At 48.3% G+C, this 21,932-nt stretch overlaps 1 protein-coding gene and 1 long non-coding RNA gene across 2 annotated transcripts in view; both read right to left on the minus strand.

Annotated features, from left to right (window-relative positions):
- The window catches only part of LOC149451981 (uncharacterized), a 145,344-nt gene that overhangs the window by 106,472 nt on the left and 16,940 nt on the right, over window positions 1–21,932 (minus strand). The window lies entirely within an intron of this gene.
- On the minus strand, window positions 11,363–21,692 carry LOC149451983 (uncharacterized). The gene is made up of 2 exons (XR_016314962.1): window positions 21,608–21,692; window positions 11,363–13,992 (listed from the first exon to the last, which is right to left on the minus strand). It is a non-coding gene; the product is annotated as an uncharacterized LOC149451983 (long non-coding RNA).

Consider the following 21,932-nt stretch of genomic DNA (forward strand, 5'->3'; position numbering starts at 1 on the left):
GCTGAGCTCAGTCGCAGAATCGTTTTCAGTGTCTGATGAGGAATTTCCCCCACCAATCATTATCACTCAATTCTGCAAGTGGTTCTGATTTACTATCGCTGTTCTCTAGCCGGTCTAAAACCGTGTCTGACCTAAAGGGACGCTTTTTGGACGCCATGGACGTTTCTCAGTTTCCAGGCAGAAAGAACAGTAAAAATGCAGGCAGGGGACAGGACAAAGCACTCGGGACACAATGTATGTGAAATGGTTTGATACAGGAATGTTATACTATGTGATTTTAGTGTATTTAGTGAATGTAAAACTTTGACATTTTTGAATTTCCCGCCGTTTCATCCCCCGCACGTCCCGACGTTGCAGGGACCGGAACCCACAAGACGGATGCCGGCATCGGTCGGAGGAGATGGCCGGGGACACTGCAGGGGGGACATCGTGGGAGCGCAGGACAAGGTAAGTGATACAGGGATCCCGGAGCAACGCTGCAGTGTATTCCCGAGTGTAGCTCAGCGTTACCGCTTCTGATACTGAAAGGTAACCCCGAGCTACACTCAGGAACACCACCAGGGGGGTAAAGGCCACTGTGCACTTCCATCCAGACCATTTTTTTAATTTATTTCAGGTACTTATATAGAGCCATCAATGTACGCAGTACATATATATTGTACATTCACATCAGTCCCTAACCCTCAAGGGGGGTACAATCTAAGGTCCCTAACTCACATTCATACATACACATATTAGGGACAATTTAGACAGGACACAATTCATCTACCAGCATGTCTTTGGAGTGTGGGAGGAAACTGGAGTACCTGGAGGAAACCCACGCAGGCACAGGGAGAATGTGCAAGCTCCAGACAGGCGGTGACGTGGTTGGGATGTGAGCCAACAACCCTAGTGCAGTCAGGCAGAAGTGCTAACCTTTTAGCCACTGTGCCGCCCCATTTATTGTACTGTAAACCGAAACGGCTTCATTAACATACACATGTAGGGACAATCTGCTTCATTCACACCTGCAGCAGGTGGTTGAGGCCAAGGTTTTACCACCCTCCAACCATCAATCTGAACCTGGGCATGCAACCACTTAGGGCTGTACACAGGCCGTATCTGTGATGCTGCACTCTTAGAGGGCACTGCACATGTGAATGAGCCCTTACAGATTTCTCTGTCGTGGGTGGAGAGTGCAGAATCTGCTGCAGCGGTGCATGGCAGCCAATCAGCTTCTAACTTCAGTTTGTGCAATTAAGCTTTGACACAAAAGCCTGGAAGCTGATTGGTTTCTATGCAGAGATGCACCACATTTTGCACTCTCAAGTTTTAGTAAGTCAAAGAAGAGGAGGGCGCTTGAGCACTCTTGTAGTTCATTGACTCTTCCTGCCATTCAGGAACTGCCTGCCCATACAGGAGGTACAGGCAGACAGGTTTCTTAGTGTCTGCAGGATCCTGGCATTGCACCTGTGATCTGATGACTGCGGGTACAAGGCCCTACAGACTGCAGAATAAAAATAATCAATGCACATTTTTTTTTACCTACAAAAAGATATGTATTTATTATTTTTACAAAAGGCAAGCTTATACCTTATTTGGAGAGAATCCCCTTGAAGTTTAGGGATCAAGCCTGGCTTGCTTTCCATGGAAGACTCTATGTGAGAGGGAACCTGAAGCACCGCCCTGTGGATGATCGGGATTGTCCTAGAGCGCAGTGTGATGGTAAACTGCAGTCTATGGACCACTTTTTGCTTCAGTGTCCCATTAACATAGAGATGTATAAAAGGGTGGGGAGGGTTCTAGGCATCTCCTTCCTTTATCTCATGAGTTATGCGAAGTAGGTGTACCGGGCATTCCTGACTCGATGGAATTTTGATTTGGACACACTTTCTAGTTAGTATAGTTGTCCGTTGCTTCATGTAGAATGCACAGTGACAGGTTACCCATGTGGCAGAATTATCTCCCTGTTGAGGTGGTGGTGCCCGATATTCTGGGTGAGGTTGGGAAGATTCAAAGCTCTGAGAGGGCAGGGAACCTCACGCAGTCTGGATGAGGGAGTGGAGGAATATCAGACCTACCTGTGGTGAACTGTCCATCTCTTAGTGAGGGGCTCTTTTTCTGTTCTTTTCACTCCCTTACATGTCTCTTACATTGGTGGTCAGTGGGAAGAATGTCCCTTACATTGGTGGTCAGTGGGAAGAATGTCCCTTACATTGGGGGTCAGTGGGAAGAATGTCCCTTACATTGGGGGTCAGTGGGAAGAATGTCCCTTACATTGGTGATCAGTGGGAAGAATGTCCCTTACATTGGTGTCAGTGGGAAGAATGTCACTTACATTGGGGGTCAGTGGGAAGAATGTCCCTTACATTGGTGGTCAGTGGGAAGAATGTCCCTTACATTGGGGGTCAGTGGGAAGAATGTCCCTTACATTGGTGGTCAGTGGGAAGAATGTCCCTTACATTGGTGGTCAGTGGGAAGAATGCCCCTTACATTGGTGGTCAGTGGGAAAAATGCCCTTACATTGGGGGTCAGTGGGAAGAATGTCTCTTACATTGGTGGTCAGTGGGAAGAATGTCTCTTACAGTGGTGGTCAGTGGGAAGAAAGTCCCTTACATTGGTGGTCAGTGGGAAGAATGTCCCTTACATTGGTGGTCAGTGGGAAGAATGCCCCTTACATTGGTGATCAGTGGGAAGAATGTCCCTTACATTGGTGATCAGTGGGAAGAATGTCCCTTACATTGGTGGCCAGTGGGAAGAATGTCCCTTACATTGGGGGTCAGTGGGAAGAATGTTCCTTACATTGGGGGTCAGTGGGAAGAATGTCCCTTACATTGGTGGTCAGTGGGAAGAATGTCCCTTACATTGGGGGTCAGTGGGAAGAATGTCCCTTACATTGGTGGTCAGTGGGAAGAATGTCCCTTACCTTGGTGGTCAGTGGGAAGAATGTCCCTTACATTGGTGGTCAGTGGGAAGAATGTCCCTTACATTGGGTGTCAGTGGGAAGAATGTCCCTTACATTGGTGGTCAGTGGGAAGAATGTCCCTTACATTGGTGGTCAGTGGGAAGAATGCCCCTTACATTGGTGGTCAGTGGGAAAAATGCCCTTACATTGGGGGTCAGTGGGAAGAATGTCTCTTACATTGGTGGTCAGTGGGAAGAATGTCTCTTACAGTGGTGGTCAGTGGGAAGAAAGTCCCTTACATTGGTGGTCAGTGGGAAGAATGTCCCTTACATTGGTGGTCAGTGGGAAGAATGCCCCTTACATTGGTGATCAGTGGGAAGAATGTCCCTTACATTGGTGATCAGTGGGAAGAATGTCCCTTACATTGGTGGTCAGTGGGAAGAATGTCCCTTACATTGGGGGTCAGTGGGAAGAATGTTCCTTACATTGGGGGTCAGTGGGAAGAATGTCCTTTACATTGGTGGTCAGTGGGAAGAATGTCCCTTACATTGGGGGTCAGTGGGAAGAATGTCCCTTACATTGGTGGTCAGTGGGAAGAATGTCCCTTACCTTGGTGGTCAGTATGTCCCTTACATTGGGGGTCAGTGGGAAGAATGTCCCTTACATTGGTGGTCAGTGGGAAGAATGTCCCTTACCTAGGTGGTCAGTGGGAAGAATGTCCCTTACATTGGGGGTCAGTGGGAAGAATGTCCCTTACATTGGTGGTCAGTGGGAAGAATGTTCCTTACGTTGGTGGTCAGTGGAAAGAATGCGCCTTACATTGGTGGTCAGTGGGAAGAATGTCCCTTACATTGGGGGTCAGTGGGAAGAATGCTCCTTACATTGGTTGTCAGTGGGAAGAATGTCCCTTACATTGGTGATCAGTGGGAAGAATGTCCCTTACATTGGTGATCAGTGCAAGAATGTCCCTTACATTGGGGGTCAGTGGGAAGAATGTCCCTTACATTGGGGATCAGTGGGAGGAATGTCCCTTACATTGGTGGTCAGTGGGAGGAATGTCCCTTACATTGGTGATCAGTGCAAGAATGTCCCTTACATTGGGGGTCAGTGGGAAGAATGTCCCTTACATTGGGGATCAGTGGGAGGAATGTCCCTTACATTGGTGGTCAGTGGGAAGAATGTCCCTTACATTGGGGATCAGTGGGAAGAATGTCCCTTACATTGGGGGTCAGTGGGAGGAATGTCCCTTACATTGGGGGTCAGTGAGAAGAATGTCTCTTACAGTGGTGGTCAGTGGGAAGAATGTCTCTTACATTGGTGGTCAGTGGGAAGAATGCCCCTTACATTGGGGGTCAGTGGGAAGAATGTCTCTTACAGTGGTGGTCAGTGGGAGAAGGAGGAGGACACACTGAAGGAGCTCTCCCTGAGAACCAGCGTTTTCAAGCCTGGGCCTTGCCTGCTAGCTTGGCCCAGGAACCATGCCTGATCCAGGGGGAGGCCCTGGGAGGGATTCCCCTGATGAGACCGGGCCTAGTGAAGAGGAGGAGGTGGAGGACCTGACTGTGGGTCCCGGCCCTGGTGAGGATGTCGATGTCTTCAGACAGAAGATTACTGATAGATTGGTGACTATTGGAAGAGCTGAGGAGAAACTTATTGTGTTAAAATCTGAACACAAATCCTTCAGAGCCAAATACTGCCAGGCCTGGAGCAAGAACAGATTGGGCATGAAGCCAGCGCTCCAGCACATGGAGGATAAAGTGAAGAAACAATCTTTATTATTAGAAAAGTTGAAAGCCAGAAGTGGAGCATTTAAAGAAAAGTTCGATAATGAGAGGAGATTTGCCAGCCAGACATCAGTGAGTTCTGTGGATCAGCAGCCCCAGGTGATGGATGACCCGGCTCCATCTACATCAGCGTCTCTCCCCCCATGTCAGGCTGTGGAATCACCAGTGGCAACCAGCCAGGGGGTTGAGGGTGAATATGGAACCTTGAGGTTCATTCAACACATGGAGTCACCCCTGAGAGCAGACAAGTTTGCCTTCTCTGATGACCCTGCAGAAGTCCCTGAGGATGGACAGAGAAGATACAGAGAAGCAAAGCCAAGACTGGTGGAGAGATCCCAGTATACCAAGATGGCTGCTTCCAGCATGTCTGCCCCACCTGCTGTGGTGAGTACTGTGGATGAGGAGCTCTGCAAGCAGCCTGCTATGGAGGAATCCTCATCCAACCTGGAGGAAAAATCCCTGGCAGAGAGGTCTCCAGACCATCAGGGGAATGTGGGTGAACCTGCACCAAGCACCCCACAGATGGAAATTGCTGCTGCTGTTCCTGCTGAGACCAGTAGTCCCTCTACAGGCAAGATGGCTGCCCCCTGCAGAGAGACTGTTTCACCTGAGCTCCCAGGTGCTCCAGAGCTGATTGATGCTGGTGGGGGAGGGGAGCAGCACACTGCACCATGTGGAGAGCAAACAGCACACATGGATGTCTCACTTGTTGCTGTGTCTGAGAATCCAATCCAGTCCTGGGCTGAGTCTCCTTTCTTGGAGCAAGAGATGACTGCTGGAGCTTCTATGGTTGCAGCAGTGAGTGCGGACATTGCTGTGAAGTCTATGACTGTTGAGACTGGTAAAGCAATGGATGTGTTGGTGGAGGTGAAGGGGTTAACGTTGCTGACAGAGGTAAAAATGACATTTCTCCCCCTGCTGAGCAGAGAGAGGATACACCATCCAATCCCGGATCTGTGCAATCGGTATCTGCTAGAGTTGCACCAGACGCTCCCAGACACACAAATGTTTCTGCTGCTGGGAGGATTGGGGGGAGCTATGCCTCTGTTTTGGGGAGTCACACCAAGGGGGGTGGGGGGAGTGTTGGGAATACTAATGGTCACAATTTGGGGAGGTTTGGTGGTGGGATGGTTGGTGGGGTCAGGAGAAGGAATGTTGTGCAGTTGAAGTGGGAGGGGGAAGGGAACCCACCAGTAAGGGGGAGGGTGGCGGAGTTGATTCTAGAGATGGGGTTTAAAGCCTGTGATGTGTTTGCGTTGATCTGCCCAGTCGGCAGCTATGAATATGATTTGTCATTTGTAAAACCTGAAGGCCTGGACCTGTTTTGGGAGAGATATTGGAGGTGCAGGAGCCTTCAGCAGTGGAAAGGTTTGGTGGCAAAGGTGGTTTCCAGACAGCCTTTGATAAAATCGGTGACAATCCTGGTCCGGAATGAATCCATACCAGAGGCTGATTTGGTAGTTTGGCTACGCCGACATGGTGAGGTCCTCACCCCACTGCGGAAGGTCCTGGATGAGCATAGGATATGGACAGGGGCCTGGACGGTGTCAGTGCAATTGAGGGTGCTGGGCAATGTGGTTCAGCATCTTCCCTGCTCAGCCTTTCTGGGGAGGGATAGGCTGACCATTTTCTATCAAGGTCAGCCTAAAGTTTGTAACAAATGCGGAGAGAAAGTCCATTTTGCATCGTCCTGCACCATCAAGAAGTGCTCAATGTGCCAGGAGTTTGGCCATTTGGCCAAAGAATGCACCGAGATTCGGTGTAATTTGTGCCAGCAGCTGGGTCATCCATACAGTCTGTGCCCAGAGGCACTACACAACCTGCCAGGACTGGAGGCTGAGCTGCAGAGGCTGGATAAAGAGGATGAGGCAGCTGATGCTAGGGAGGAAACTGTAGTCGCCCCTCCTGTGTCTGTTCCCTCTGTTGTGTCAGATTGTGTTTCCCCCAGTAATGTCACCCCTGAGTCTGTCCCTCCTGTTCCTATGGTACGTAGATCCTCCAGACTGGCGGAAGCTGCTGGGGGGGCTGGTTTAGCTGATCTTCCCTCTCGGCCTACTCCACCTCCGGTACCTGTCCCCCGTCAGCGCAAACGTGGTCAGGAGGTTGTGGGGGTGCCGGTTGGGGGTGGAGCCGATGGGGCTCAGGGAGGGGTATCCATGTCCCATGTCTCGCCTCCTGCTGGGGGGGATTCAGCTGATGAGGGGTGGGAGAGGGTGAAGGAGAAGAGGAAGAAGAAGAAGAGGAGGATGAGAAGAGCTGTCCTCTCTTCCTCAGAATCAGACCCAGGAGGGGTCCCTCTTGGCAATACTTTTTCAGTTTTGTCAGGTGATGAGATGGTATCTGATATATCCATTTCTCTATCATCTATGGATGAGGGGGAGTCACGTACTCTGAAGAGAGCTGTTTCGGGTGATGAGAGTGTGGTAGAGGTTAAGAAACGACTACCCCAATCATCCTGATGGCAGTTCCCACTCTGTTAAAGGTGGCGACCATTAATGTCGCCAGCATTAAATCTGCAAGAGCTCGTGATACGGCCTTATTTTTGCTCAGCGAGTTTGATGCTGAGATTTTATTTTTGCAAGAGACCTGGCTCAATACATTGGCCGATGTCTATCTAGCAAAAAGGGAGTGGAGATGTGGTCCCTCCTTTTGGTCTCTTGCGGCTGAACCTTGCAGCAGAGTTGCGGTCCTTTTTAAAACCGATATGGTAACGTGCCGGCGGGTAATTGAGGTAGAAATGGGGAGATGCATGGTCTTAGACGTCTCTGTTAGGGGGCAGGACCTGCGCCTGATCAATATCTATGGACCGCAGTCAAAATGGGGCAGGAAATGCCTCCTCACAAAGATCAAGCACTTCCTTTTTATGTCCCAGCAGGTTGTCTTTGGAGGTGACTTTAACACCATAATTAGGCCTGAAGACAGGAGAGGCTCCATAGACAGGCTGGGTTATGATAGCGTTTTTCTCAGAGATTTGGTTAGACAGGCAGGCCTGGTAGATGTGCACATTAAGCACTGCCCTGGCAGCACGGGGTTCACATTTCAGAGAGGGAATAGTCAGAGCAGGATAGACAGGTTTTTTTTTAAAGGAGAACTCTGCTTTCTCGGCTCCTGAGTTGAAGGCGGTGGAGTTCTCTGATCACTGTATGCTGTCTGTGACTCTGAATGCCTCGGACACTCCACCCAGGGGAAGGGGTGTCTGGAAACTGAATTCGGCTCTCCTGGAAGATGTAGAGGTAAGACAATCCTTTGAGGATTTTTTTCAGGCACAGGTTTCTATTCTGGACTTTTGCAGCAGTAAGTCAGAGTGGTGGGAGCTTGTGAAACAAAGGGCGATTGGACTTTTCAAGGCCATAAGTAAGAAGAAGCAGCTTGGTATGTATATTGCCTACCAGCATTTGCGGAGGAAGCTTGATCGTCTTGTCTCGTATGGAGGAGATCCGGGGGAGATCTCTGAAGTGAAGCTTCTTCTTAGGAAGTGTCAATACGACCGGCATGCCTCCTTGGTTCTGGAGAGGGATTATGGGAAATATCACTCACCTGATCCTTACCAGAACTGTAAGCAAGGCATAGCAGTTAAGACGGTCATTGGCCTGCAAGACAGTACGGGTTCCCTGATAAAGTCCAGATCAGGGATCTTGGAGATCTTTGGGTCGTATTATGCAGACCTCCTGGGAAGAAAGGACCTTAGCCGGGACAGGATGGAAAGCTTTCTGGATTCTACTCCAGGATTGGGAAATGGTGCATTGCTTTTGATGAATTTGACAGAACCAATTTCAGCGGATGAGGTAGTTCAGGCTATAGACAAGCTGGCTACCAAAAAATCGCCTGGGCCAGATGGATTGACAGCTGAATTTTACAAGTGTTTTAAGTCCATTCTGGCTCCCTTTTTAGCGGAGGTTTTTAACAGCTGTCTAGAAGAGGGTTCGCTCCCTCCCTCCATGAGGCAATCCGCTGTGATTCTTCTGTCAAAAGGTAAAGACCCCTCAATGATTGAGAACTGGCGCCCCATCAGTCTTCTCAATGTTGATAGAAAGATCTTGGCAAAGATTCTATTTTGGCGCTTGTCGTCAGTAGCAGGCGATTTGTTGTCCAGCCATCAGCACTGTTCGGTCCAAGGTAGAAGTACCTTTTCAGCAGTTTTGGCTATCCGGGAGGCTTTGGAACGATGCAGGGCTGCTGGATGGAGAAAGTACTTGCTGGCATTGGATCAGGCAAAAGCTTTTGATCGAGTGAATCATGAATATCTGTGGTTGCTGCTTGGTAGATACGGCCTGCAGGGGAGGTTTATAGATTGGCTGAAGACATTATATAACGGGGCTGAGAGCTTCCCACTTGTTAATGGTTGGGTTGGGCGGCCTTTTGAGGTCGGCTCTGGTGTGCGCCAGGGATGTCCTTTGAGCCCCCTGCTATATGCTTTCGCAATCGACCCCTTTGTAAGAAGGCTAGAGGGCGCATCGTTGTGCGGGGTGCCTCTGGGCATTGCTGGTGTGCCGCCTTTGAAGGTCGTTGCCTATGCTGATGATGTGTCTGTTATTATCTCTGGGACTGAGGAGGCGCAGGAGGTGGTCTCTGTGATAGAGCAGTACACGGAGGCTTCTGGCTCTAAAGTCAACCATGAAAAGAGTGAAGTTTTCTGGATGGGTGAGGAGGGTGAAAGCTTCGAACTTCCGGATGCCTTCCCAGAGCCCCAGCAGGAAATTAAAATTTTGGGCATCAAATTTGGTCCTGGTGACTATGGTCATCGAAATTGGGAAAGCAGGTTGGTAGTTGCCAATGCCAAAGTAGCAAGCTGGAAGAGATGGAGGCTTTCCTTGAGAGAGAGGGTTGACTTGATCAAAACTTACCTGATCCCGATCTTTTTATATGTCAGCTTCGTCTGTATCTTGCCAGTATCTCTCTATGCAAGGGTCTACAGCTGTTTTTTCCAACTGTTATGGGGAAATAGGCTGAACCTGATCAAACGCAATGTAACTTACCTGTCCAGGCGGGAGGGTGGCCTAGGAATGGTCAACCCGATAGTTTTCTTTTCTTTGCTCTTTTTAAAGTACAATCTTGGTAATATGTTAGCAGAGACCCCGCCGGGATGGGTGGGTATTTTTCAGTCTTGGTTTAGGCCTTTTCTGCATTGCTGGGAAGATGGCGGCCCAGTGAAAAGTCTGAGAGTCCGACATGGCAAGCTCCCGGCTTATGTTGCCCCGTGTCTGAAAATACTTCGGCAGTGGCAGGTGACAGTGGAGGATATCAGGTCCCTTCCCAGGAAGCTTCTGGGGGAGAGGATTTTGGCTTCTGCTTTCAGTGTGTCACTGGCCTTAAAGGATTGCCCAGGCTCCGTAATGAGGGAGGGATTGCGTTTAATTAACTTGGAGAGAATCCCTTTGAAGTTTAGGGATCAAGCCTGGCTCGCTTTTCATGGAAGGCTCTATGTGAGAGGGAACCTGAAGCACCGCCCTGTGGATGATCGGGATTGTCCTAGAGCAGAGTGTGTTGGTAAGGTGGAGTCTATGGACCACTTTCTGCTCCTGTGTCCCTTTAACATAGAGGTGTATAAAAGGGTGGGGAGGGTTCTGGGCATCCCCTTTCTCTATCGCATGAGTTATGCAGAGTGGGTGTACGGGGCATTCCCAGCTCACTGGGACTTTGATTTGGATACACTTTTTCTAGTTAGTATAGTTGTCCGTTACTTCACATGGAACGCACGGTGTCAGATTACCATCCGGAAGAAAGTCCTCCCTGTAGAGGTGGTGGTGCACGATATTCTGGGTGAGGTTGGGAAGATTCGGGGTCTTGAGAGGGTCAGAGAGCCTCGGGCGGTCTGGATAAGGGCGTGGAGGAATATCAGACCTGCCTTTGGTGAACTGTCCATCTCTGGGTGAGGGGGTCTTTCCTTATACTGTTCTTTTCACTCCCGTAGTTTTTGTTGATTAAGATCTTTTTTGAAGAAGGGCTGCATGCATAAGGGGGGCGGGGTGGTTTCTTGACCTCACAGGTTTGATGTGTGGTGTAGTGATGTGAGTGGTAGTACGATTTATTTCCCCAATTATGTCATGTTCATTTCTGAGACGTTTGCTTTTGTCTGACAGCAGATTTTGCTATGTTTATTTTCGTTTTGCTGTAAATATATATAATTTTTTTATATTCTGTATAATATTTTATGTTTATTGATTGCGAGACTTTTAATAAAGAAAAATTGGGAAGAATGTCTCTTACAGTGGTGGTCAGTGGGAAGAATGTCTCTTACAGTGGTGGTCAGTGGGAAGAATGTCTCTTACATTGGTGGTCAGTGGGAAGAATGTCTCTTACATTGGTGGTCAGTGGGAAGAATGTCTCTTACATTGGTGATCAGTGGGAAGAATGTCCCTTACATTGGTGGTCAGTGAGAAGAATGTCCCTTACATTGGGGGTCAGTGAGAAGAATGTCCCTTACATTGGGGGTCAGTGGGAAGAATGTCTCTTACATTGGTGGTCAGTGGGAAGAATGTCCCTTACATTGGGGGTCAGTGGGAAGAATGTCTCTTACATTGGTGGTCAGTGGGAAGAATGCTCCTCACATGAGTAGCTGAACCATCCATACAATGTTGGTCGGTGAGAAGAGATCCCCTCTTACATACAGCTGAAACGATCATTGGTTCAGATGTTACTTATATGAAAGGCAAACAATTCCCTTTGCAGTACACAAGACACTCACAATCTCTGACAGCTTTCAATCACATTTCATTTAATGGCTGTATGTGATAAATGGGTACACAAAACTGTTACATATTTATATTCTGTATATGAATGAAAATGATTATATTTTTTTCCCACAATTGGAAAATGTAAAAATATTTCTGAAAAGTGTGCAGCTTCATTGATAACTTGTAAAAGCATAAAGACAAATAAAAGGTTACATGTGAATAGAAAGCTAACTGTTGACCAGGACAGGGCCTCCAGCGTGTGGAAAGCCTAGACCAGGAGTGTGCAGCTCATAGACTTGAATTCAGCCCTAATTCCATCAATTATTCCTCTGAATCCATGGCCAGCTTCCATTGGGTAGAAGCATCTAAAATGTTGAAGTCATTGTCTGTGTGTATAGTTTCGTGATTTATTATGTACATGAATGCCACCATTATATGGGCAGATCATGCCACCAATGGTTGTCCTGCATTGATAGACTTTTGTGATGTCTATCTACAACTGCTTGGCAAGGAAGGCAAATGATTGATAAAGGGCCGCTAGAATCAGAAAACTACATACCACCACGTGTAATATCAGCACATAAAACATGGAACAGCAAACATGTTACATGCAAACGTTACATTAAAGTCGGGTTCTGACACATTCAACAAAGACAGGAACCTTCTGCTCAGTAAAAACTCTATAGAAGGAAAACCTGTAGTGGAATCTCAAAACGGTTTCCAATTTGTGAATTATTTTTGATGATCTGAACAGTTTTCTTTGAATGGGGATTACTGAGGGGTTCCATTTCATCAGACCTAATATGAGGAAGCACCGGACCCAAGGATGGGCAAAAAAAAGGCAGTTCTCTGTCAACCAGGATATCCTTGAGGGTCCCTGGAGAAAAAAAGAGCAGTATGTAAAGGATGAGGGCACCAGAGGTGGCCCCCGAAATGCGTTGGCTTTATCCTCGTGTTGTCAAGATAAACATTCATTGAACTCTTTATATAGTGGCACTTTCATCCTTTACTGTACTGTAGAAGGGCCCATTCACACGGGAAAGCTTTGCTCTCTAGCTCCCTTGTCACCTCCTCCCACGCTTGCCTCCAGGACTTCTCCAGAACCTCTCCCATCCTCTGGAACTCCCTACCCCAGTATGTCCGGTCTGCTTCCACCCTGTCTGCCTCTAGCTGGACTTTGAAAACTCACTTATTCAGGGAAGCCTATCCTACCTCCACCTAAGAACTGCACTGAATCACCTCCACCAGATCATCCCCCGCAGCTACTGCCTTTTGTATCCCCTCCCCCTTCCTTTAGATTGTAAGCTCCATGAGCTGGGACCTCCTATTCCTTCTGTATTGGACTGTATTGGAATTGTACGGTTCCCCTTTATATTGTAAAGTGCTGCGTAAACTGGAGCTCTACAAATCCTGTATGATAATAATAATAATGGGGTCCTGTGCAGGTCCATGTTGTTGGTGGAGAAAAGGTCTCGTGGTGGAGTGGAGTTCTGGAGGCTGTAAAGAAGGGTCTAGGATCCCTAAATTTTCTAGAAGGCGTGTATTTCACCAGAATCTGGTGAGTGCGGTATATGTTGGTTGGAGGACTAGTTCATGGTGGAAGCACAATTTTGTTTTATACTGCTAGTGGACCTGAGGAAATAGAGTTACCCACCACCTATGGATACAATGTAGAGAATGCATACATCAACCATGGGTTCCTCCATCTAGGAGGATCAGAATGGACAGTGTAGGATTCCACTGTCATAGCAGAGTTTAAAGCGCTAGTAACGTCCGCTTTGTGATTTTTACCTATAGGGAAACTTATAATAAGACTTACCTGTAGGCAGGGGCAGACTGACAACTCATGGGGCCCCCGGGCAATAGGGGATCATGGGGCCCCTGTGTCCTTGCCCAAACTCAAAAAAGCCTATTAAAAAGGTACCAGGGGCATCTCATGGGGCCCCCTACTGACCCCGGGCCCTCCAAATGGTCAGTCCGCCCCTGCCTGTAGGTAAAATGAATATTTCCTAAACATGAACTGTTTAGGAAATATTCGCTCTTCTTGGCAGCTGGCACATGCGCTCTGAAGGAATGGCATACCCATCCCGTTCCTTCAGAGCGTTGTGCCGTGGCCCGTTACTTCCACACGTGTGTGCTGCTCGGCCAGTCAGATGGACGGAGCTCACGAACCTGGAAGGAAGACTGGGTGAAGATGGAAGCCCTGGCAGTGGTGACAGCGCACCGTTGGAGGGCTTTGTTCTAACATAACTGATACCATTGCCTTGAAGAGGATTTATTTTTGTTTTGTTTTTAAGCTGCAGTTTTCTACTGCTTTAACGTCATTGAGGTCTGTATTTTCCTGCCATTAACACTGCCTCATCCACCTTCTTCTCAACCTCCACATCATGCATAAACTTTAGGAGATACTTCTTCCTCTCCAGTCGCTCTCTCCTCATATCATGTTGGTGGGACATATAATAGGCGACATTTTGCAGAGTGCTGTAGAGAAATGTCAGTATGTCAATGCCCTTCTGCTGGGTCCTCTGCTTATTTTCTGTGGTATAATTCTCCATCGATATGACTTGCTCGGCTCCCATCTCTCTGAACATCTCCACTTCAGAAGTAGCCTGACTTGCTTTGCAAGTGATGACTACAATAGGAGTAAAGCCTAAGACACATGAAGAAGCAGATAGATGTTACAAATGTACATAGTCACATTTAAAAAACACATCCTTCAAGTTCAACCAAAATTCTAAAAAAACAGCTGCTCAGAACTGGTGCCAGGATTAGGTGCCAGGATTAGGTGCAGGGATTAGGTGCCAGGATTAGGTCCCAGGCCTGGTGGTGCTTGCACATGCTCCACCTACGTTTGCCGGGTCAGTGCTGGGTGCAGAAATGACAATTGCTGTCCACCTGCATTAGAGTTACCCCTCTGGGGGAAGAAACAAAGGGAGGAAGGCAGGAAGGAAGTTAAGAAGGAAAGAAAGATGTCCACAGAGCCTCCCTTACATTAGAGTACTCACTGGGAGGCAGGATAGAGCAGGGAGGGGTAGAATAGATGGATGGACTGGCAGGCTGCACCGTTCCTCTTCTGGTCTTCAAAATTCCCGCCCACACATCTCCTTCTCTGAAGCACAAGACTACTGGGAAGTGTGGGCAGGGCAGACACAGGAGGAGGGGTGGGAGGAAAAGCAGAATCATCTCTCTCTCCTCTCCCATGGAAGGGGAGGGGGAACTGTCAGTGCTGGCTCTGGGCTCTCAGCTCAGAGCCCTGCCACCACTGGGGATGGAGGGGGTGGCAAAGAGAATGGGGGAGAGGGGGCAGCAGAAGGAAGCTCTTCATGTTCCTCCTGCAGCCATTGAATGTTCACCTCTCCTCCTCTCCCTCTCGCAGGCATTCAGCAGCTGCAAGGAGAATATGAAGAAATGGATTTCTCTCTATGCAGCTGCCCTGCTGCTCCTCCTATCCAGGCATACAGGGGGCCCACACAGACCCCTGCAGCATGGGGCCAGGTCACAACTGTGACACCTGCGACCCCTGCAGCTTCAATCCTGATGCGCACAGTGAAACAGTCAAGATTTCATTAACATTATAATAACCAAAATTTGCTCTTCACTCTGGAAACAAACGTAGTGCAGAATTTTTCCAAAATGCTAATTTTATTCTGTGATTTTCCACTCTTATAAAAGTACTATAATTGTGTTTTATAGAAAATATGGTGAAGGTAACCCTGTTGCAATATACTTCCTTTCCTCAGCACTGTCCACCCAGACTCCCCACTCTACATTTCAGCATTGATCCTCTTCCAGGTTGCAGAATACTCAGCACTGTCCAACTGACTTTCTTTGAGCCCAGTCCATTATGGACCTGACATAGTCCAGGCTCACAATACTCCTGGACTGGGTGGTGTTTGTATCATTACAGGATGTGAGCACAGAGCTGTCCAAGAATAAAGACCACCCAACCTCGCCATCCGAGGAGAAGAAGGACTCAAGACACCACTTGCCTGGACATAGACTGCAGGAGTTATGCAGATATCATGTTTTCAAGTGTGTGGGGGAGTAAAGCCTCGTACACACGATGGGAATATCGGATGAATGATTGTTGTTTTTTAATTTTTTTTGCATGCTAGTCTCTCTATTGAAAATTAAATAAAATTTTATGAAAATTCTCGTACAACAAAACACAACTTTGGAAGTGATGTAATGTATTTGTACTGTATTTTCAAATAATTACTGTACTGATTAAATGAAAATACCAGATCATACGAGAAAAATGTTTGTGTTTGTCCCTTCGGATAATTCAGATGAACTGCCGTGATCAGCTCTCGAAAGCTGTGTACTAATGAGCAGATAGCAGATAGCCGTAACCTCCGCAACCTGAACCTGGCCCCTCTCCACTCTGCAGCTACCCGTCTGTACGACAGTATCCTTCCACTGTCCTTCCCTGACCTGGCCACTACTGCGTACAACGACTCGCTGTCAGCTGCCTTAGATTCCTTAGCACCCCTAACCACACGTAGCATTAGACCCCGACCACTTCAACCCTGGCAGAACAACCACACTAAAAATCTTAAATGACGCAGTCGAACGCTGGAGCGATTATGCTGCAAAACTAAATCCCCTCGAGCGTTCTCCCTCTACAAATCCACCTTCCTCACCTACACCTCCTCCCTCCATGCCACCAAACAAGCCTACTTCATAACCCTCATCAACACCCTCTCCACCTGTCCCCGCCGGCTCTTCTCCACTTTCAACTCTCTACTCTCTCCCCCCCCCACCCCCACCCAGTACCTCACTCACTGCCCATGAGATTGCCAATCACTTCCAAAATAAGATCGACGCAATCCGTAAGGACATCTCCAATGCTCAACCTACCTTCCCACCTAGCCTCCCTCCCACCATAACCCCACCAACTCTCCCCTCCTCTGACCTCGCAACCACCCTACCCCCCACCACACCTAACGTCCCGCATACTATAACCTCCCCAACACTCCGCTCCTTCAGCCTTGCTATCACTGAGGAGGTCACTAAGGTCTTCTCTGAAGCCCACCACACCACCTGCCCCCTTGACCCTGTTCCCACACAACTCCTCCGGGCACCCTCCTCCTCCATCCTACGCTCCCTCACCCACATCTTTAATCTCTCTCTACTGGCGCATTCCCCTCCCCCCTAAAGCACGCGTACATCACCCCCATACTCAAAAAACCCTCCCTGGACCCTACCGACCTGAACAACCTTAGACCCATCTCCCTGCTGCCATTTACTTCCAAGCTCCTTGAGCGCTTAGTCTACAATCACCTAAGCTCCCACCTCACTGACAACAACCTCCTCAATCCACTACAGTCTGGCTTCTGTTCCCTACACTCCACCGAAACCGCCCTCCTCAAAATCATTAATGACCTGCTAACCGCCAAAGCTAATGGCCACTACTCAGTGCTCCTACTCCTCGACCTTCCCGCGGCCTTCAACACAGTCGACCACCCCCTCCTCCTTAACAAACTACACTCCCTCGGCATCAGAGACTCCGCCCTCTCCTGGCTCTCCTCCTATCTATACCAACGCTCCTTCAGCGTTACCTATAACGCTACCACCTCCCCCTCTCTCCTCCTCTCTGTTGGGGTCCCTAAGGCTCGGTCCTCGGGCCCCTTCTCTTCTCCATCTGCACCTCCTCCCTTGGCAAACTGATACACTCCCACGGCTTCAACTATCACCTCTACGCCGATGACACGCAAATTTACCTCTCCACCCCTCGCCTCACCCCTTCAGTCTCCGCCTGTATCACCCACCTACTGAACGACATATCAGACTGGATGTCGCTCCATTTCCTCAAATTGAACCTTTCCAAAACCGAGCTCCTGATTTTCCCCCCAGCTCCTGCCCCCCTCCCCCTCACCCTCTCCATCACGACCAACAACGCCACCATCAGTCCCACCCCACAAGCCAAAGTCCTAGGTGTCACTCTAGACTCAAACCTGTCCTTCCAACCCCATGTCCAATCGTTGGCAAACTCATGCAGACTCCACCCCCGCAACCAACATCTCCAAAATACGTTCGTTCCTAACCCCAGACACTACTAAACAACTCATTCACTCCCTTATTATCTCCCGTCTGGACTACTGTAATTCCCTTCTCACCGGCCTCATCACAGACTATCCCCGCTTCAGTCTATCCTGAACTCAGCGGCCAGACTCATCCACCTTACCATCCGCTCCGCTTCTGCCACCCCCCTCTGTCATTCCCTCCACTGGTCTCCACTCAGTGTCCTCCACCCCCCTCTGTCATTCCCTCCACTGGCTGCTGATTGCCCAACACATTAAATTCAAACTACTAACACAGACATACAAAGCCATTCATAATGCTGCCCCAAACTACCTCACCGACCTGATACCCAAATACCACCCAACCCGTAATCTTCGCTCCTCACAAGACCTCCTACTTTCTAGCTCCCTGATCTCCACCTCCCACGCCCGACTGCAGGACTTCTCCAGGACTTCCCTTATCCTCTGGAACTCACTACCCCAATCCATCAGACTGTCACCTACCCTCCTCACCTTTTAGGCGCACCCTGAAAACCCATCTCTTCAGGGAAGCCTACCCCACCCTCACCTAACTGCCGATCTCCTCCACTCCTCCTACCACTCCATCCCCCACAGCCACTTCCTTCTGTACCACTATCCCCTCCCTCCTAGATTGTAAGCTCGAAAGAGCAGGGCCCTTGACCCCCTCGTGTTTTGTTTTGTTAATGTATTGTCTCATGTACTGTCCCCCACTATAATGTACAGCGCTGAGCAAACCTTTTAGCTCTATATAAATACTGTTTAATAATAATAATTATCGTATGATCGATTCAAGATCAATATTTTTCATATGATCCTACGCTCCCTCACCCACATCTTTAATCTCTCCCTCTCCTCCGGCACTTTCCCCTCCCCTCTGAAACACGCACAAATCATCCCCATACTTAAAAAGCCCTCCCTGGACCCCAATGACCCGAACAACCTCAGACCCATCTCCCTGCTCCCATTTACATCCAAACTCCTCGAGCGCCTCGTCTACACCCGCCTATGCTCTCACCTCAACGACAACAACCTCCTCGATCCCCTACAGTCCGGCTTCCCATGAATCTGTCCCCCCACTGCTGGCCTCGGAGGGTATATCTACCCTGGAGAAAATACAGTTCATTTTATAAAAGTTTATCAAGTGTGAACATCAGGGCTCATGTAAGTGAATTGCACCTCTTTACATTCCTATACATGGTATACCCTGTTAAGCTTTCTACATCGTTTTCTTCCTTTTTCTGAGATTGTAGGAAGGTGCAGTTTACTTTCTTTCCTGCAGGTGGTGCTATTCCACAGCAGCACTGTAGCTGGAGAGGAAGTCAGGAGCAACATGGTTCCTCTATGGTTTCCTGGGTCACTGGGGAAGCAATCCAATTGGATGCTGCCACCCCATGTGACTCAAGCAGCCATCTTGGGTCAGGCAGAGCCTATTTAAGGCTTTGGCTCCCAGCCTTGGCATATATTTGTAGTGTTGGCAGAGTAGCGAAATGTACCCATCTGTTAGGGACAATAGTAGCGGTAGGGAGAGGTTCCTGATGAGGAGGGAAAGCATAGGGTTGCAACTCTTCTGGACACCTTTCCTGGTTGGGTAATAGACAGCCAGGCCGCATTTTCTCCCCTCTCAACAGATGCTGTCAGTCCGGCTGGAATCTGCTTAGTCCACGTGGCTGGAAATTGTGAGCGCACCCGGCTGGGTAGACTTCCCACCGGCTTTGTTGTGAATCATTACTACATTACTTCAATACAAGTTCTCAATTGCAGCTTCTTGTGTGAATTATTGCCTCCACACCACGCGGCACCCCACCTAAAAGTTGCTACGTTTTCCCCAGAGTGACAGGTACGTCATGCATTTCATGTACAGTACTACCCCTGGGTTTTATGCCAATGCTGCATGTCTGGTTGAATTGCATGTGGTTCCTCCCCATCCCCTCCCCTATTTTTCCTGTCCTTTGTAGCTACAGTACATCCTAGCCATTCCTCTCTGGCAGGTCACATCAGGCATCACTTCTGCCCAGGGGCAGACTGACAACTCATGGAGCCCCCGGGCATTCGGGGATTACGGAGCCCCTGTGTCCTTGCCCACCCAAACTCAAAAAAGCCTTTGAAAAAGGTACCAGGAACATCTCATGGGGCCCCCTACTGACCCCGGGCCCTCGGGCAGTGCCTGAGTTTCCAAATGGTCAGTCCACCTCTGCTTCCGCATGTAGTGCTGGCGAGCTTCCGTCCTTGGCAGATGCGCATGTGCGACAGCGATGACGCACTTCTGGTGTGTCATCCACAACCAACTACCCTCGGTTTGGCATGCCAGGGCGCGTGCGCTTCCACCTGACATGAGGAGCACACATGAGCACTAGTGATGGCGCATTTCCGGTGCGCTGGCTGGTGGCATTAGATTGGCTTGCGTTCCAGGTGCCGCCATGTGTCCTCAGGTGGCAATCCTTTCTCCAGCCCATCTAGCACATTTCCACACATCAGTAAGCTGCCACCATCATCATTTGATGACATTTCTAGGAGGAATTCTATATTCTTCATTTTGCAGTAATGTTTCTGCTGTATAGTCTTGTTGGATGCATTTATACGAATTACATATTACATCACGGCAATTGCATATCGTTTACAACATGCTACATGTCTATTTGCTGCCATTCAGAGACTGATCCACAGTTTTTATCCGGGCAGTTCATCAGCTGGGGCAGTCCCTGGTGGGCCCTCCCTTGTCATTTCCACATGAAGGGGGGTGTGGTGATGGCTTTTTTGTGTTACCTCCTCTACAGTATATATGGGGAATCGGCACCTTTGGTTGGTTCAGCATTAAGGAAGGGAGTCCTCCCGAAACGCGTCAGTTATTCCAACCAGGCAGTGGTTGGGACAGGACTCCATTGTCTGGGACTGAGAGATCGGCTCTTTATCTGTGTTTATGGTTTGCTTGTGAGTATCCATTTGTGACGTATCTTTTAATAAATCTGTTATCATGACGAGGAGAGCGCGCCATCTTGTATTTTTTCTTGACAGTATCTAGATTCCCCGATCTGTGGAGGGCTGCACCTTATCAAGTGAAGGACAATGTGTGATATTGAGGAGCACTAGGATTTATATTTATTTATTTTATGTACTTATATAGCGCCATCATTGTACGCAGCGCTTTACATATATATTGTACATTCACATCAGTCCCTAACCCTCAAGGGGTGTGCAATCTAAGGTCCCTAACTTACATTCATACATACACATATTAGGGACAATTTAGACAGGAGCCAATTAACCTACCAGCATGTCTTTGGAGTGTGGGAGGAAACCAGAGTACCCAGAGGAAACCCACACAGGCACAGGGAGAACATGCAAACTCCATGCAGGTGGTGCCGTGGTTATGATTCTAACCAATGACCCCAGTACTGCCAGGCAGAAGTGCAAACCATTTAGCCACTGTGCTGTTGTTTTACATAAATTTATTGACAGGTACATAGGTATGTGTTCTGGGTTCTGCTCTAATACTGTACTTTAGTTTCCAGTGATCCCCTATTGATGCCCAATTCTGTCATTTTTTTTCTGTTTTTTCAGTTCATTTACTACATTTTTTGAAGGAGTATACAAATCATAAGCAAACTGCAATATCAAAAGGTGGAAAATAAAATCCCACAATGCAAGTGGAATACAGCAAGATACCAATGATGAAGATAAAGGTTTCACAATGATGCACAAAGACCTCTACAACAAGGGCAAGGGATAGAGTGGAAGAGAATGGTCTTAACGTAGCTACAAACTAGCAGATAGTCCATGTGAATGCCCAGCACTCCTTCCTGGATATCTCAATCTACCAGGGACTGGAGGTATTTCTGTCATTTTTCAAGTATCCTAATAATCTGAGTGGAAGCAAGTCCCCCCCCCCCCATAACGATGGATTCCTGTTCATCTCTATGGCAGTTATTTTCAGCTCTTGTAACTCCTGTTACTGACAATAATCCTCATTATGGCGAATTACAATTTTTCAGATTAGTGCAGGGGTGGGCAACTGTGGCCCTCCAGCTGTTGGTGAACTACAAGTCCCATCATGCCTCTGCCTTTGGAAGTCATGCTTGTAACTGTCAGTTTTGCAATGCCTCATGGGACTTGTAGTTCTACATCAGCTGGAGGGCCACCAGTGACACCCCTGGCTTGGTGGACAGATCATCTCGTAACTGATATATTAAACCCTCTGGCTGGGATTTCTTGTGTAAATCTCACCTGTCATCATTCTGCACTCTTTCAGAAATGTTTTCATCTCCTGTTGGTCATGGATGCAGAACCGACATCCACCGCTGCAGATAAAATGAGAAAAAAAGGATATAAGTACAGGTAATTCAGACAATACGGCACATACAGTTGTGGCCAAAATTATTCAACCCCCAATGCTGTAAAGGGGTTTAGGGACTATAGTGTACATTTGGAATTGTATTCAGAATCAAATCCTACAAGGACGTTGTAACTACCCAAATGCAACTAAAATGACATCAATTGTTTATGTAATACAGTAGTAAATGGTTCTTATGTGGTTTCTTCATTGCCACAA

This window comes from Staurois parvus, unplaced genomic scaffold (genome assembly GCF_062004578.1).
Source record: "Staurois parvus isolate SC_StPar_1 unplaced genomic scaffold, SC_StPar_1.0 ptg000503l, whole genome shotgun sequence".
In the NCBI taxonomy this organism is placed as follows: domain Eukaryota; kingdom Metazoa; phylum Chordata; class Amphibia; order Anura; family Ranidae; genus Staurois; species Staurois parvus.